This window comes from Montipora foliosa, chromosome 3, assembly GCF_036669935.1.
Source record: "Montipora foliosa isolate CH-2021 chromosome 3, ASM3666993v2, whole genome shotgun sequence".
Lineage (NCBI taxonomy): Eukaryota > Metazoa > Cnidaria > Anthozoa > Scleractinia > Acroporidae > Montipora > Montipora foliosa.
Window position 1 is genome coordinate 2,603,316 of NC_090871.1, and position 9,564 is coordinate 2,612,879.

Here is a 9,564-nt window from a genome sequence, read left to right on the forward strand (position 1 = left end):
AATCGAACGCCTACAAGAATGCATCACAGTGTTTACTCAAGTCGCATCTTAGTTGTCTGACAATTTACATTTACCGGTATTTTGTACTCAATTCTGCAAAGGTATAAAATATTTGGAAATGTGACAGTGAAGAATTATTTGAATGAAAGTTGTTGTCGCTTTTGTGCTTCATCATTTACGGTCTGCGTTCCGAGTCGGAAAGGGTATTGATGTGAACTGTCAAAAATGTATTTAATTGCATCTCTTGTTTGCACGCACGCAATTGAAATAGGACGGTATTTTTGCCTCTAATAGTAAATATGTTGTTTGTTTCGATTAATTTTTCGCTGGAAAAGGATTTTGCCGAGATATTTCCAGCCTTTGTGCACTTTAATATCATGTTGTGTAATTTTCGAGCTTAACAAATTTGCATACGTGTGTTGAAATGTGATACGGGAGCATTTTTGTGGTATAGTGTAACGAAAATAAACAAGGTCTGTTGGAAGCTTGCTTGAGTTTCAACAAAATAACCCACAAAATCGGCAAAAAAATCTGACATTGATGAATAATAAAGTAGCTGCTATCCCCAAAACGATGGAATTACCTAGCGATAAATAACCTCGTCTTGGAGAGTAAAGTTTTGACTGTCAACCTGAAGAATTGGGTGATTGTGATCTTTGTGTTAAATTCGCACATTTCTTGTCAAACTTTATAACACTTGAAAGAAAAAGAAAACTTACAAAAACAAAGACCCGGTATCTGTGTCAAATGATGATTTGACATTGTTTCGCGAGTAAACACACCGCGGTAACTGGCTGTTACTAAAAGTGGACGGGGACTTGGGACTTGGGGACTCGAGGACGCGGGGACTCAAGGACGTGGGGACGCGGGGACGCGGGGACTCGGAGAGGTGGGACGCGAGTACGTCGGAACTCGGAGACTTTTGCGCTGAATTGATAAAATACAATTTTTGACGGTCTACAAGTGTAAAATAATCTAATATGCTGGAGAGTTTGTCAGACCAGTAGCTGATGATTTCCAGCGTCCATAGACCCTTTGCATAAATGGCAAGGTACATCCTAGGCCTCACATTCATGTGAAAAATCCTTTTTGTAGAAACATAAGTACGAGGCTAAGGATGTGCAAAGTATTGTTATTCAAATTGAGGCGCCATATATGCAAAGGGTCTATGGTTCCTCCTTGCCTATTTTACCGTGAGAGCTCTGGGTACAGAATAGTTTCAACGCAGGGGATCTTAAACGTCGTGGGCAGCCACGGAGGACTTTCCTGATAAGTAACTGACTTTTCAAGTGAAGCTATGATCCTCGCAGTTATGAACGCAATTTTTGCAATTGCTCCCAACGTCAGTGGCTTCATAGCTCAGTTGGTTAGAGCGTCGCACCGGTATCGCGAGGTCACAGGTTCAAACCCCGTTGAAGTCCTGAATTTTTCAGACTTCTTTACGCAATTGCAAAAATTGCGTTCATAACTGCGAGGATCATAGCTTCACTTGAAAACTCAGTACGTCGTTTAAGACCCCCTGCGTTGAAACTATTCTGTACCCAGATCTCTCACGGTAAAATGGACAAGGAGGAACCATGGACGCTGGAAATCATCAGCTACTGGTCTGACAAACTCTCCAGCATATTAGATTATTTTACACTTGTAGACCGTCAAAAAAGGGGCATTATTACTGTAAGGAATGATGCTATTTATGTCGTCGACTTTGACCTCCTCGGGTCAATAGATGCATTCAGCCAGAAAAATGAGCCAATCATAGATAAGGGCGGAGTAAGGATAGGTCTAGTTAAGGGATTGCAATCTTCGTGACTGGCGCTCTTAGCTGTTCCTTCACGGACTAAACTTGGATCATCAAGATTTTTCAGGCAAGTTGTATGCTGCTTAAGTTCTTTTTTAGAGGGCTTTATTCTCCCTAAACGTTTGGCATGGCTCCACCTCGGGTATTGATTCTTGGCCACTCCTTTATCCGCCGTTTAAAGGACTTTATTGCCTCTCATCCCGACCTTAACGCCAATTTTCTCATTGCCGAAGCCTGCGAAATCAAATGGCATGGTGTTGGCGGTAGAACTATTGCGAAGGCACGTGCATTTGATTTACCGATGGTTGAGTCTTTTCTGCCCCAGATTGTCATTTTACAGCTGGGATCGAACGATCTCGTACACGCTGACCCGTTGTCGATAGCTTCTGCTATTGAGGATTTAGTCACTGTGCTTCATGACCGCTTTCAGGTCAAACGTGTTTGCGTTTGCCAAACTGTTTATCGAGAATCGAGCCCTATGTATAATAAACGCGTTCGCGATTTAGTCAAGTACTTGAAGGTCCTGCTAGAGCCACTCCCGTACTCCTTCTATTGGAGGCACAGGGGTTTTTGGAATACCAAGGTTAGCCTTTATTCCAGCGATGGCGTTCATTTAAACTCGCGCGGCCATTATCGACTTTTTAGGAGCCTGAGAGGGGCCGTTTTAAGATGCCTACATTCCCTACACAATGAAAGCATTTAAGCAATCGCAATCTCTCATCATTGAAAAGATTTGCTATTTATTTGCTATTTGTTCGCCAGTTCCTTGCGGTTTATGGTCACCAAGCCGATGAATATCTAATTTTAATGAATCAGCCTTCAGTTGGAATTACACGTTGCTGACTTTTTAGCTGCAGCATTCCACGCTGTTCACAACTTCTTATATCATGTGCGGATATCCGCCTGATGGCACAGTGTGCCCGATGTTATTTGTTATACCGGCTTTGGTTGTTTTTTATTGTGGGCTAATTACAGAAGCCATACGGGTGTACAATCCTTTCGACCACCGAGTAGGTTAGGTGTGTCCAATGCACTCGGCTTCTGTTTTTTCTCACACCGCTATGGAACTCGGCTTTTTGTTACGTTTTTGCGCTAGCACACACGCTCTCGCTGTTGTCATTTTTTATTCAGGCTATTTTACAATACGTCCCTCTGAGGAATTTCCTGCTCCGATTCATTTTTCCGATAGCTCAGCTTATCAGTTTAACCAGATGCGGGCCATCTGTTGATTCTTAATTGACTTCTAATCATTGTGGGTAACACTTGCAGTCACGCTTCCCTTTTAATTAGCTTAGTTTATCTTTCCGGTAGCCTTTTTCATCAGCAGCTATGCCTCCCAAGAAACGCACGTTGGGTACAAATTCTCGTCGCTCAAAGCGGTTACGTCCTTCTGAGCTCCCTGAAGTGGCTCCTACAACGCCCTCCGTGGCTTCATCTGCAACTCCTCAAGCCAATAACGACTCTGGGCTTATGCAAGTGAATGTCGAGGCTCTGGCAACTACAATTTCTGTGGCCGTCACTGAAGCCGTGAATGCTGCCCTAGCGAATCGACGTTCCAGCACCAATGACGAGTTAACCCCAGTTCCTTCCACGTCAATTGTGCACCCAAATGATCAGGCGGTGGACGACGAGGTAACGGCGCTCACGGGAGTCTCAGGTACGCTTGAATCTTGCACCTTGTCTGGGACCGAAGATGGGCCCCGCCAATTATTTACCAGCATCGCCATTTCCCTGGGATCACGCGTGGGTGCTAAGATCAAAGCCAAGATTTGGCAAAACGAATATGTCGACTTTGGGGCGCTTTTAGGCGTTGGGCCCCCGACTGAAAAGTTCGCACTATCACTCTCGCCGGGGAATACTATTTCCTCACAGAACCGTCTCCATCTAGAGCCCGTGCAGTCCTCTAAAAAGGTGCAGACCATTACCCAGTGGATAACTGCCTTCAATACTTTTGTCGCAATTTATGTAGAAAGGGTGCCCCAGGATGCTCCAAAATTAATGAAGTATTGTGAAGTAGTGCGCGATATTGCCTTTAAGTCGGGTGAGTGGCTTTTCTACGACGAGCAATTTCGTTTTCTGAGGCAGTCCGCCCCTGAACAGCACCCATGGGATCAAATTCACTGGGAACTATGGCTCAGGGCGATGGTGAATTCCCGCGGGAAAATACCCGCTAACCAAACCTATGACAATCGACCCCGTTCTCGTTCACGCACCTTTCCCAAGGGTACTTGTTGGACATTCCATGCCGGGAAAACCTGTAGTGGCTGCAATTACGAGCATATCTGCTACAAATGCGGGGCAAAACACCCCGCAAGTCACTGTTCCGCGTCCGGGAACCACACTCGCCACGGTCCCCTAAATCAGGAATATCCGGCGTCCTCAATTCTGCTCAGCACACCGGTCACGCCCGTAAAGGTGGATCGGCTTGAATTTTTGCTCCGGATTATGTGTCTAATTTGGCTAGATATTTGGTCCATGGCTTTCGTTATGGTTTTCGCATACAATTTATTGGCAATCGCGCCCCGTTCGAGTCTCCTAATCTGAAAAGCGCCCTACAAAACCCGGATTTGGTCCTGTCTAAATTGCAAAAGGAAATTGATGCTGGCAGGATTGTTGGCCCTTTAACCAACGCTCCCTTTCCTGATTTTCGCACCTCGCCCATTGGCATAGTTCCCAAAAAGACAACAAACGAGGTTCGCTTAATTCACCACTTATCCTATCCCTCGGGTTTTTCGGTTAATGATAACATTCCCGACGACTGTTCTACTGTTCATTACGCCACCATAAATCAGGCAGTGAAAATTGTTCAGCGTTTGGGGGTTGGCTGCTTCATGGCAAAAACCGACATAAAATCGGCCTTTCGTATCATCCCTATACATCCTCAAGACTATTCCTTGCTTGGGATAAAATGGGCGGACAAATATTATTTCGATCGCTGTCTCCCGATGGGTTGTTCATCTTCGTGCGCCATTTTTGAAACCTTTAGCACTGCTTTGGAGTGGCTATCGTTGCATAAATTAAGAGCATCAGCCGTTTTACACATTCTAGATGATTTTTTATTCGTGGCCCCTTCTGCAGAGAAATGCGAAGCCGATTTGGCGAATTTTCTCCGCCTGTGCGATTATCTCGGAGTGCCGATTGCTCATGAAAAGACAGTTCAGCCGAGGACGACACTTGAATTCGCGGGTATTACTCTTGACTCTGTTTCTCAAGAGGCTAGATTACCACCTGATAAGCTTCAAAAATGTCGCACGTTGCTTCATCAATTTCACAAACGTCGAACAGTTACCCTTCGGGAGCTTCAGTCCCTTATCGGTCTTTTAAATTTTGCGTGTTCTGTCGTAGTTCCAGGCCGCGCTTTCCTTCGTCGCCTTATTGACCTTACCCAAGGTATCAAAAAGGCATATCATCATATCCGTTTCAATAAGGACGCAAGGCATGACATCAAGCTGTGGCTTACTTTTTTAGACAATTTTAATGGTAGGGCCTTTTTCCTATCCGATCGCTGGGAAACATCAGCCACGCTGCAACTATTCACCGATGCAGCGGGCTCAAAAGGTTATGGCGCGGTTTTTGGTTCTCATTGGTTTTATGGCGCGTGGCCTGGATCGTGGCGTTCACTTAATATCTCTTGTCTCGAACTCTTCCCCATTACCCTTTCCGTGCATGTGTGGGGGTATCTTATGGCAAATCAGCGTGTTGTCTTTTTTACCGACAACGCCGCCTTAGTTGATATTATTAACAAGCAATCTTCCAAGCATAAACTTATCATGGCACTCTTGCGCCCTTTGATTCTTTGTTGCCTAAGGCACAATATTTTGTTTAAAGCACGTCATGTGCCTGGTCTTCAAAACAGTCGTGCCGATTTTATCTCACGTTTTCAGATAGACTCGTTCAAGGCAATCACACCGGATGCAGACCCATTTCCCACTCCGGTCCCGACGAACCTTCTACCGGAGAGTTGGTCGCTAATTTGAGGGATCTTCTCAGTTCGGCATTAAAACCGGGCTCTCGCAAACTTTATCAACGGGCTTGGGCTGTTTTCCAAGATTTCGCTCACCGTTTTTATAAAACCTCCAGCCCGCAGCTTCCTTTGAGTCCAAACATGCTGGCTCTGTTTATCTCTTATCTATCGGCCCGCCAATTGGCGCCGTCAACTATAGCATCGTACATCTCCGCACTCAGTTACGTACACAAGCTTAAAAGTTTTTCCGACCCCACGAAATCTTTTCTTATTCAAAAGCTGTTAACCGCGGTGAGCCGCCGTCGCAAGAGTGATATTCGTCTGCCAATCACCCGCCCGGTCTTGCACGAACTTGTAAGGTCTCTTCGATTCACCAACTCTTCGGCTTTTCAACGAACTCTCTACAGAGCTATGTTCCTTTTAGCCTTTTATGGGTTTTTCCGCATCGGCGAACTAGCAGCCAATAGTGCTAAGTCAGTTTCCACCGTTCTTCAATTTAGCGCTTTGCGATTTTTAATTTCCGACGGCAAAGCTCATTTCCTCAAGCTGGTAATTTCCGAATACAAACACAACGTCAACAACCGCCCTTTTGAGATATTAATATCACGAGAAGACTGCCCCGAGCAGTTTTGTCCCGTGCAGGCCATTTTAGATTATCTCGTACTGAGGGGAAATCGCACCGGTCCGCTTTTCTGTCATTTAAATTTGGCACCGATTACGGCCGATCAATTCAATACTGAGTTGCAACGTTGCTTGTCATTCTGTGGCCTTGATACCCGTCGGTACAAAGGTCACAGTTTTCGAATCGGAGCTGCATCGCATGCGGCTGAAAAAGGATTCTCTGATTCACAAATTCGCACTCTTGGCCGCTGGAAGTCCGATGCCTTTAAGGTTTACATCCGCCCAGAGCGTTTGCTTGCAAATTAAGTTCGTAGTTAGTAGCTGTATTGTTTAATCTGTCATTTCTACGCCTTACGTAGTTCACGAATGGGCTGCTACGTGCCCTGTAACATTACCCCGGGCTTAATATAATTATCACATCCTTCTTAACAGTCAATCATCGTTAACTTTTCATTGGCGCCTTGGTAGTTCAGGCATGGGCTGCTACCAGCGAGTCAGTACATTTGATTGCAATGTTATGGTTCAGTCATGGGCCTGCTATATACGTGCCATTTAATTGTAATTTCTCTTTTCGCCTATAATATATATTTTTTTAATTTTAAGAGTGCGAGTTCGCTTATACACTCTCGCTTGCGGCTGTAGTTCAGACATGGGCTGCTCCGGCCGTGAGCACATTAGCTATTCGCGTTGACAAGTATAATGTTATGGTTCAGTCATGGGCTGCTATATCCGTGCCATTTAATTGTAATTTCTCTTTTCGCCTATAATATATATATATTTTTTAATTTTAGAGTGCGAGTTCGCTTTTACACTCTCGCTTGCGGCTGTAGTTCAGACATGGGCTGCTGCGGCCGTGAGCACATCAGCTATTCGCGTTGACAAGTATCGCCGTGCTCTTTGCGTGGTCTTGGTGGGGCTGCCACATTTCTGTGGCCTTGGCGTTTTTTCTCGCCCCACCTTTGCTGAACATGGCTTTAATTTACTGCGGTTTTTATTGATTTCGTTGAGGATATAATAAATAGCCACGTTGGTGGCCGAATAACGCCAACATATTTGTAGTTGTCTTTTTTGAGGTTTCCATGTCTCAGCAAACTTAGTGCGACCACTTGCAAAGTGCACGGCTTGCTCTAATTAGCAATATTTTATATCAAGGCCGGGGAAAAGTGTCGACATAAATTGTATTTTACCAATTCAGCGCAAAAGTCATGTGTTATTTGTTTATCACGTCCTCGAATCCCCACGCGTCTCCGAGTTTCGACGTACTCGCGTCCCACCTCTCCGAGTCCTCGCGTCCCCGCGTCCCCACGTCCTTGAGTCCCTGCGTCCCCACGTCCCCGCGTCCCCACGTCCCCGAGTCCCCACGTCCCCACGTCCCCACGTCCCCGCTTCCCTGCGTCCTCGAGTCCCCGACTCCCAAGTCCCCGACTCCCAAGTCCCACGTTCCCGTCCCACGTTCCCGTCCCACGTTCCCGTCCCACGTTCCCGTCCCACTTTTAGTAGGGAGCTTAAGAAACGACAACGGCGACGGCAACGAGAACGTCATCTCAAAATATAAATTTGCGTTATTTTAATCGCTTCGTGACTATTTCAACGTTTTTAATATGGCAAGGGTGTGGTAACTCCTCAAAGATGACACCAGTCGGAACGGCACTCCATTTTAGGAGAGAAAATGAAAATTTATCCTCAAGTGCTGACGTTCCTCATAAAACCAAAAACTTGGCTATTTCACGTTGTTGTTTGGCTGACGACGGCAAAGAAATGGACAAAAGTGAAAAACGCACGTACAGGGCGTGCAAAGCTATTGTTTTTACCCACTAAATATGCAAATTCGTGACGTTCTCGCTGCCGTCGCCGTTGTCGTTGCTTAAGCTTCCTAGTAGGTAACAGCCGCGGTAACTTCATCACGGCGCCCTCTGAATCCGATGTAACTTTCGATTTTGCGCTTTTACTTGTGCAGCCAAAAGTACAATAGCAAAACTCTCCCAGAATGTTTGTCGGTGATCGTAACTTTTTATATTCGGGGTTAAAAATTAATGTTGTTTTTCGTGTCATAAATGTTGTTGCTGATGGCAAAATATTTTATTCTCGATCGACCGACCAGAAAACTTCCTTCTGCTCCTCAACTATTGTAGCTGTCAGATGCTCAGAGGGCACGCTTAAACTTGTGGTGAAAAGAAGTTGTGAGGGAACTTGAAAATTATTAATACGTCAGCCCAGAAGCCAATGTTTCTCGCTTCTCTTTTATTTGTTATTCTTCAGAGACTGGAATGCTGTAGTTCAGTGCCTTCTGTTTTTTTGTAACACGTACCACAGGCAACCCAGTGTATGCTTCACGGAAGCATCTCGTTTTGTTTTTTTTCCGTGTCGGTAAAAGTCTTGCCTGTCACTCCCCTGGTAAGTGGTGTCTTTTTGCATAGAGCCTTCTGCGCGTTTTTTTCTTAGGATCGAGAGGGTAGTGGAACTGCTTAGATTTCTCTGGTGGACACAGTAGAATCATTAACTTAGCCTGCAATGGCGTCGAAAGTCATGTAACGCGAAGGGCGTTTTAGTGGATCCTTAAACAAAATATACCCTTATGTAGCTCAATAATGGAAAGTCAGTTGGATAAACTAGGCAGGAATCTCAAAAGCGACGAGTGCTGGACTTCGACAACGATCTATCGCCCGTCGAGACGAAATCAAAGTGAGCTGTATTTACCTGAAGTACATAGTAATTTGACACGATTGAGTTTCTTGTCTTCACGCACGCAATGAAATAGGAAGAGGTTTTCGCCTCTAAGAGCAAATATGTTGTTTGTTTCAATAAATTTTTCGCTGGAAAAGGATTCTGTGGTATTTTCTGCCTTTGTGAATTATAATATCATGTTGTGTATTGAATCTTCGAGCTTAAGGTTGAAATGTGATATGGGAGAAGTTTTTTAGTATTGCTCTGTAAGCTGGAAGGGTTCACAGGCCTGTGGAAGCGTGCTTGAGTTTCAACAAAATGAGCCCCAAAATCAGTGAAGAATTGTGACGCAGTTGAATAATAAAGTAGCTGCTATTTCCAAAATGATGGAATTACCTGGTGATAAATAACGTCGTACGCGTCTTGGAGAGTAAATTTTGACTTTGCATAAACAAGACTTGGGCGATTGTGATCTTTGTTTTTGACTTCCCTCATTTCATTGTCAAACTTGATAACC